The sequence below is a fragment of the Megalobrama amblycephala genome, linkage group LG19 (genome assembly GCF_018812025.1).
Source record: "Megalobrama amblycephala isolate DHTTF-2021 linkage group LG19, ASM1881202v1, whole genome shotgun sequence".
NCBI classification, from domain to species: Eukaryota; Metazoa; Chordata; class Actinopteri; order Cypriniformes; family Xenocyprididae; genus Megalobrama; species Megalobrama amblycephala.
The window spans coordinates 10382897-10392462 of record NC_063062.1 but is presented as its reverse complement, the minus strand read 5'-3'; positions in this window follow the sequence as shown (position 1 = coordinate 10392462).

The following is a 9566-nucleotide window of genomic DNA, read 5'->3' as shown; positions in this document are numbered from 1 at the left end:
AACTTGATTTGTATTCGTCAGGACTTCGTTGTCAGTATTTTTCCGTTATAACCACATAGGCTACAGATATTTTGGAATGATCTCCTAAATATTCAGTTTGTTTTGTGTGTAATTTGTTTAAAATTTGTGTAATTAATTTTAGAGTCTTTGATTTGATTATAAACAATACGGTTGGTCAGTTAGTTTACACATATTCTATAAATCCAATGTTATAGACCCTCCAAATTGTTTTGTTTTTTTACCCCAAATGATGAATCTCTTTTACAATGAAGATTCAAGTGATCTTAACAAATCACTGCACATTTAAAGGATTAGTCCACCTTCAAATAAAATTTTCCTGATAATTTACTCACCCCCATGTCATCTAAGATGTTCATGTCTTTCTTTCGTCAGACGAAAAGAAATTAAGGTTTTTGATGAAAACATTCCAGGATTATTCTCCTTATAGTGGACTTCAATGGAGCCCAAATGGTTGAAGGTCAAAATTACAGTTTCAGTGCAGCTTTAAATGGGTTTAAACGTTACCAGAAGAGGAATAAAGCCGTGTGTCCTACACCTTCCCTATTCAATTTACGGAACAAACGCAGCACCAGTTTCGTTTTTTTCCATAAGTTGAATAGGTAAGGCGTACGCTTTTTGAAGAATATGGAAAGTGGAAGCACGTGCAAGGCGATCATTTGTGTTTATAAAGCATATACAGTTAGTAAATGACCAATCGTTTCACTAGATAAGACCCTTATTCCTTGTCTGGTATTGTTTAGAGCCCTTTGAAGCTGCACTGAAACTGTAATTTTGACCTTCAACAGTGGAGTCCATTGAAGTCCACTATAAGGAGAATAATTCTGGAATGTTTTCATCAAAAACCTTAATTTCTTTTCGACTGAAGAAAGAAAGACATGAACATATTGGATGACATGGGGGTGAGTAAATTATCAGGAACATTTTATTTGATAGTGGACTAATCCTTTAATGTCTTTAAAGCTTTTTGTTTTCAACATAAGGAATTTTAATAGGTAATAGCATCACTTATATATCAATTAAATTGCATTTATTTATTTATTTGGATGTATTTATAGTAATATAATACATAAACGACTAGCATGATTTATGTTTATTCGGTCACACTAGTTAGGTTTTATTTGTTGAATTATTTAGCTACATTAGTTAAAATTAACTAACAATGAACAATACTTTAAGTTCTACAGCATTTATTAATGTTAACCTCAACATTTACTAATACAATTTTATCAAAAGTTGTATCTGTTAACATTAGTTAATGCACTTTGAGATAACATGAACGTTTGTACTAACATTTAAAAAGGTTAATCGGAATCGGAAAACGAAGGCTTGAGCAGGTGAGTGTTTAGTGGATTCAGGACAGAAACTGCTCATTGTCTATACAGAGAGAACAAGGCCAGCAGCATCAAGCAAAAGGGAACACTTATATTACAAAGTGTGACTGAAACCCAGGAAGAGAAGATAAGAAAAGTGGAGCAGTGTGTCTGATCAGGTGTGCTTGGACAGAATTGCCTACAGGCTTGATTTGGGAGTACCTTGGCTGTGATGGAACAGCTGGATCATGAGCAACAGATACTTTGTTGCATCATGTTAAACGGGAACTGCTTTTTGGAGTTTTGCAAGATGCATGGGTGGGGACTAATAACATGGTGACATGGCATGCTCACTGATGGATAACATGCACACAGTATCATTGCTGCTTGAAATATGAAGGGAAAAATTATTTTATTTGTTATTCTTCACTTTGAATATATTGTAGATAACATAGTGCAAAATTCATTAAAATGTTTATAAACTAAAATGTTCTTTTGGATGTTTCAGAATAAAGATAAAAAAAATCAGACAAATACCAGTCAAATCAATGCATTAGCACAACTTTTTTCTTTTACTTTTATTAATATAAATAGTTAAATATAAGTATAAATTATTTTGATTCACTCAGTTTTAGAGGTCAAACAACGTAATGTAAATATACCAACTAAAAAAAAAGAAAAACAAACATTTAAAAGTGTAGAAAGGAAATGTATATCTTTTTAGAAAAACTGTCTGCACAAACAACTGAACATTATTCCAATATCCCATCAAATATTCAGGTGAAATTGCATTTCTGACTTTAGCCACTAAATGGCAGTAGAAACCTAAATATCTTTTCAAAAAGGAAAAAGCCCAAGTATGTGTAATACAGTGGCCCCCAAAAGTAGCTCTACGGACAGATAAGTTGCACAGCACTTTAATAATTCAAGTAGGTTATAAATCTGCACTGAATGAACACTTTGAACTCTTTTAATCTTACAATGTATTCTTGAGTGTCTGTGTGTGTTTTTTTTTTTTTTCATCTTTTATTTGTGTATACCACCACCATTGATTGTGTTTTATTTTTTAAATCCACAGGAGCTTAATGTTCAATAATTGCAAAAAGAGTCAAACATTTGTTTTGGTATAACGGGATGTCCTAAATGTATAGGCATCCATTCATGCAGTGCAGTGCAAATTCCAAAAATGAAGTACTTGTCATTAATTATATTACATTTTACTTGTAATCAGACTACAGTTACTTTTTTATTGATTACATGATTACATATTATTCCCACAATGGCAGTAATTTTTACAATGGCAGAAATAATTATTCATAATTCATTGATTCTCCCTATACTACTTATTTTTTTATTTTTTTTTATTTTTTTATGGTCGTAGATGCTCCAAATTTGATCAAATTACTTTTAAACACCATCACTACAAGTGTGCCAAATTTCAAAATTTTCCTACTTATGGTTCATAGGGCTGCAATTGACTACCATTCAGGAAGAAGAAGAACAATGAATTTGTATATAAATGCACTGTTGTATTTGATAACTTCAGAGGCTTGGCCCCTAATAATAATACAATTAAGCTTACAGTTCTCTGATGTCAGTTAATGGTCACATGACATGCAGGTAAACAAATAAAATATATATTTTTAATATTTTTAGCAAATGACCATTTATTTAAATTGTATGATTTAATTACTTATTAGCTTTTCATTTAACTCACAAAGTCCTGCAGTTCCATCACGAACTGTCTAGGAAACCCTGAAGTAATGTAATATTTAATGCTCTTCATGTTGTTGATAATGAAGAATGGAATATATTTTCTTTCTCTTTGTATTTTTATATCAATATGGTACAAGATTGTCCTATTCAAATCATGTGATGCTTGGTCAAAAGTAATCAAAAAATAAAAAGCAGTCATATTATATTACCTTAAATGTGCAATGTAATGGATTATTATCAATTTGGAATCAGTAACTGAGTACAATTTGTAAGTAATCTACCCAGCACTGCATGTACATGACACACAACACAACCACTAACCACTGAGCATGACAGTTTACTCTTGTTAATTAAATACCTTCAAGACCAATAATCTTAGTTTTTTAAAACTGAGATTATTTTATCTTATTCTCCCCCCAAAGATGGAGATAGGATATAAAGGCCATCAAAATAGTGGCATCAAATCCATTATACTCACAAGTTCTATTATATTTGAATTAATCCATTAATTCAAAGGCTTGTAGCGTATCAGTTTAGCTATGATTTCAGTTGCTGAAATCCTGGATACTTATAATGTCTGTATTGTACAATGCAAGTGTGAACTTAAATACAGTGTGAAAATGTTAAGCTGCCCTGTAGAGTACAGTCAGCTCTCACGGTGCACTGCGTTCCCTTGTTGTTCCTTTATAATTTGCCGTTCTCTTTCCTGAGAATGAGAGTTCTTTAATCAGTATTTTCAAAGGCCCATAAGCCAGTACCAAGTAAACCACAAACAAGTTTCTGAAATTAGGAATCGGCTTTCTCTGCAGAGATTGCTTCCACACAATCAAAGAACATGCCTTCATCATGAGAGAGATTCAAACACATTACCTCATAAAACAATATGTTCATAAGGTCCCTGATGTAATAACGTTCAAAGTCAAAGCTAGTCTCTCGGGTGTCCCTCACAGTATGACTTTGCATTGTGTTTGTACTGCAGGCCCATTGAACTACGAAGGATACACACAGTGACAAAAATAAATTTGCTTTGGTAACAGCCACTTGATTCCTTGTTTACGTCCCACCGCTGTTGTGTCCTTCAACTGCGACATGATTTAAAAGTAATGATGTAAACTAAAGACACCTTATTTGTTTTCAGATGTGCTAACTCAAGCACTTGTATAAGAAAATGTGTTCAGTGTAACATAAATGGTCCCTGACCGCCCCCCCCCTACCTATAGGGAGAAATTAATTTTGCATAATGTTGAGCAAAGCAAAACAATAATAAAGATTTTTCAGAATAGTGTTGTTTTGCAATGTATTGCATCAGTTCAAAGTAAAAATGGCATTAGATTATTTAACACACAGTTGTTTTTTTTTTACTGTTGTGTCTTGTTGGGACATTACATTTTCATACGTATTCAGCAAATGAGCTTTTGCTGTCAGTTTGCATGTGTAAGAGTGCACGTTTTTGTGAGATAACAAATGTATGTGAACCCTGCTGAAGACAAAAGTTGCCCAGTCCTCGACAGCAGCAACAAAGATCCATTGCACACATATTCTCAAATATTCAAGGATGGCCTTGTTGACAATTGATCTTTGCAGAGAATGTTTTCCTTGGGTTATTTCCAATGTTTGCACAAAACTTCTCCTTCTGTCTGCTTCTATAGTAATAAAGATGAAATGAAACATTGGTCGCTGGGGACCCTCATATTTTTACCCTGTATCTGACTTGTGAAATCACAGTCACTGAGGTTGAATAAAAGGCTGAACCTCTGTGTATTTCTCCAGGTCCTGCCATAATAGTGCCAAAAACCTCACCAAGATTTGATGCATCCAATCATTTCATTCCCCTCCTGAAGACGAGCGAAGTGGTCCTTGTGATAATTAAAAAGCCATCGCTAACAGGAATCTTCTGCCTCATTAAAACCCTTCAAGCTCATAGATTTTATCTGCTGGAGGGAATGCGCACCAGTAGGGTGGCAGCCAGAGGGTCGTGTTTCAGATGATAGCATCACCTCTAAATTAGGAGATGAATTGTGGCTTCAAGGTTTTGTAAAGGTTGGATTTTGGCCTGTTTTAACATGATCACACACTAGTAATGGAAAGGATGAATAGTAGGTGATTAAGAGCTGTAAAAATGGACAAAAATCAAGAAAGGACAAGGACGGCTATAGTGGAATTAAGAACCACAAAAAAATCATGGATTGAGACAATGTGTCAGTCTTAAACAGCTTTCCTTTGTAACATTTGGTTTTGGTTACAGTTTTTGCCTATTGCTTGAACACTTTTTGCAAAACTTCGGCTCATTGTGTCAAAACTTTACACACAAGCACACGACAACACTGGGAAATAAACCATTCACATCTATGTCGAATTGAAACTCTGCTATCAAAACCTAACAATCCTTTGTCAAAATGTCACTGATGACAAAATGATACACACTTGCATCATATGAATACACTTTCAGATTAGCAGCAACACACTAGTGTACTTTATATAAAACACTGCAGTCTTTATATTTCACTGTTTTTATTCAGTTCATCAGTTAGCATTCTGTGAAGCTCAGTGCAACACTTCTGTTTTTTTTTCCAACAAAGGTTTTCACAACAACCAAAAATGAAAGTACTGAAAGGTTACAAATGACATCAACTCAATACTGCACATCACAGTACTATACTTTACAGTACAGTATATGCAGTAACGCAAAAATAATACAAAAATAAAACAAAATACACTATTGTAAATACAGAAAAACAGGTCAATTGTGCATGAGTGGGATTACAGATCCTGCCATCTGTTTGGGTCTGGCCACAGGATCTCATCAATGTCACAAGCGATATTTTCTCCTGCTAAGCAAGGGGGAAAATAACGGCTTGTGTGCTGAATCCATCCATGGATTGACGTTACCTCAATGTCTCCTATACCTATATGACCACCAACCGCATGCCTCTTCAGGCAATGGAGGTTGGCGGTCATATACGCGCCATCTCCAAGCGGAAAAAAATTCTTCGATAGGGTTTAGAAATGGCGAGTAAGGGGACAAGAATACAACTTCAAATTGATCTTGGTTGGTGAACCAGTCCTGGACCAGAGCAGCCCGGTGGAAACTAACATTATCCCAGACAACAACAAACCTGGGCTGCTCTGATCTGTCCTGTACAACTGCATCATGAAGTGCATCGAGAAATGTGAGTATATGTTGCGTATTGGGACCTAGTTTGGCATGATGGTGTAGTAGCCCTCAAAGGCTTATGGCGGCACACATTGTGATGTTTCCCCCAACGCTTCCCTGGGACGTGCACAATTGCCCTTTGGCCAATTATATTACGACCCCATCGTCTACTTTTGCTGAGGTTGAAACCAGCCTCATCAATGTAAATAAATTCATGAGGCTGTGCAGCTCCATCCATGTCCAAGATTGTCTGCAACAGAAAATACATAGCATGGATGGCTGGCATTACTCAAAACACACAACTACAGTACTACACATACAGAACCCCCCCACACACCCCCACCCCAACACACAAACACACAGGTAACTGTGTTCCTCTCTGCATGCATCTATGTGGCACTGATACAATGGTATATATTCAGCTATTACTGTACTGGATTACATAGATACTGTATTGTAAATGTAAAGGACTGCAACACTTACCTGTACATATTCTTGTCAAAGTCCTTTGACCCTGATACAGTTCCTCTTAAATGGGACCTTGTACAATTGCTTCATTGTGATTTTGAGCTTTACCAAGACACGTCTGATTGTGGTAATACCTACTTGATTGATGTTGATGAATACTTGCCTATCTGCAAGTATTTGTTCCCGTAGCTGGTGGAGACGGATTGCATTGTTTGCTCTGACCATTTCCACAATGGCAAGTTCCTGCTGTTGGGTGAACAGGTGTTGCCGACCACCACCAGAAGGTCTTCTAGTCATTCTGTAGAAAAATGCAGACACTAATTGTTATTGGTTCTTTTTTACAGTACTGTATACCCTACACAGTACTGTAACATCTCAATGGTACAGTGCGTATATACTGCACTGTATGTTCCACAAAACTACCATTTTTTGTTACAAAAGGAGCACTATCCAACTTGCAATTGTCATGATCACCAGTTGGAGTGCCCTACTTAGCCTCCAGAGGGCACTCCACCCCAGACCATTACCACACCACTCGGACTTCAATTTCCATAACCCACTTCCCGGATTCATTATCATTTCATTGCACCCAGCTGTCTTGTATTATGTTATTAGTGTTATTAATGACAGGATTGACAGATTCCGTGACAGCAATACAGTACATGTGATATAGTAATGTGATACAGTACAGTACTGTAAATACTGTAGTTACAGTCTGGAGTGGAGAGTTGAAGTCATACCTGTTTTCCGGTTTGAATGTCCTTATGATGGATGCAACTGCGAACTGGCTTAGATGTGGGTGGACTCTCTGCCCAGCTTCCCTCATTGTCAGGCCATGATTTATCACATGATCCACCAACGTTGCTCTAATATCACCTGAAATATTGTTCCGTGCATAGCTTCTTCGACCATGTCCTACTCCTCTCTCTCTCTCTCTTTGTCTTTGTCTTCATCTTCATCTTCCTCTTCCTCTACCTCTTGCTCTCCCTGCCTCTATGCTTGCAAATTTCTCAAAATGGTTCAACTGAGGCCTATTTGTTGTTGGCTGATTGGTGATCAATTTTGTAAGTAAGTGTTTTCAATCACCCAACGTGTTTTGTATTTTGAATAGATGTGTTTTCACAATGGTACCCATGAGATTTCATGTATGAAATGTGTAGTGTGCAGGAGCAAATGTGTTGCAGAATTGCAACTGAAGTGCAAAGCAGCGATTTTGTTTAAGGTATGGTTACACTGTGTTTAAGGTATAGTAACAAAAGCTTCAAGTTTTGTTACTTTGGTCTAAGCATGTGTCTATAGTGTTCAAGCAATAGGCAAAATCTGTAAGAATGTCATTGTAGAAATGTGATATTCACAATCAGCCATGATTCATGTGAGCAATAGATAAAATTGGTAGAATATGTGAGGAATAATTGACGAGGGGCTGTTTAATTATTAGAAAATAATGCACACCCGAGGTGGTAATGCAGCCACGATGCGAAGCAGAGTTATTTTCTGATAATTCAATGGCCCGGAGTCAATTATTCCACTTATACTATGGTTACTACACCTCAAGACACTATTCAGATGTTGTATTTCAAGACATTTGTCAGGTTTTTGTCCTTAGAACACTCTTGTGTGTGGGACTAATTTCTTACGCATCTCACCCCAAGCCTGCTAATTCCAAAATGTTCCAGTTATTAACGCAGTTATGAGACAGAGAGAGAGGGAGAGGGAGAGGGAGAGAGGCATATGTGAATTATCCTGCCTGTACTTCTGTGCCTGTACAACAGTGTTCGGCAGCAGTGTCTCTAATAGCTAAACTGTAAGTTTATCTACCTCAATAAGTGTTCAGTTATTACCTCACTGGTGAAAAAATGTCATGTAGCTTTTAAGTTGCTAAACTATTTTACTGATTAATTCGTCAGAGCAGCGCGGACAACACGTTTCTGTGCGAGTGTGTGTGTTTGAGTGAGAGATAGCGTGTGCTCTTAGGACATAATAAAGCGTATTTTGTGGTGAAAAACATCTAAATATTTTGTCATTTTTATCCTCTTTTTTACTATATTTATTTGCTTGGTCAGTGTCGTTGTGGGTTTTGTTTCTTTTGCTGTTGTAAGCTGTAAGGACCTTTTGAAATAACTGAAATCATTTGGCGTAGTGATATGGAACTGTAATGCGGTCAAGACCTGCCTAGAACTACTTTAGCCGAACGTTCGTCGACCAATCAGATTCAAGCATTCAACAGCCCCATTGTATAATTTAAACATTTATCAAAAGTACTTGTCTTTTATTTGAGGGGTAAAATGTTTGTGATTTTTTTTTTTTTTTAAGTTGCTGTTTATAACCTATTTTACTTCCATGATTATTCAACTTGAAAAAATTAGGGCAGAAATCCTGGATCGTGAAAAGTTATGTATCAGAATGGAGCCAGACTGATGATGTTTCTCATTTTGAAAATTGGCTATTGGCTAATGTTACCGACATTTTATAAGATTTTATATATTTATAGTAATTTTTAAAGTTTACAAAGGCAAACAACATCTACTGATAAATTGCACAGTGTGACCAGCATCAGAAAAAGCAAATAGGGTAAATTTGGATTTCATGTTGACTTTAAATGAGTCATGCATATTCTATATACAAAAACATTGCTCAGATTCGTGAAATAATAATATCTTGAAATAATTCTTTTGAGAGTACAGCAATAAAATGAGAAATTCATCATATCATCAACTGATTTGTATTCAAACATAGGACTCACAAAGAAATGGAATTTTCTTTCATCTGCCCTCAGCATTATTATACAATTGGCATATATTTATTGGTACACATAGGAGTGTTAATATTCATGTCTGAGGTTCAAGGGAGATTCTTTATTTTACGGTACAGACACAAAGTACATGAAAGACTGAGAA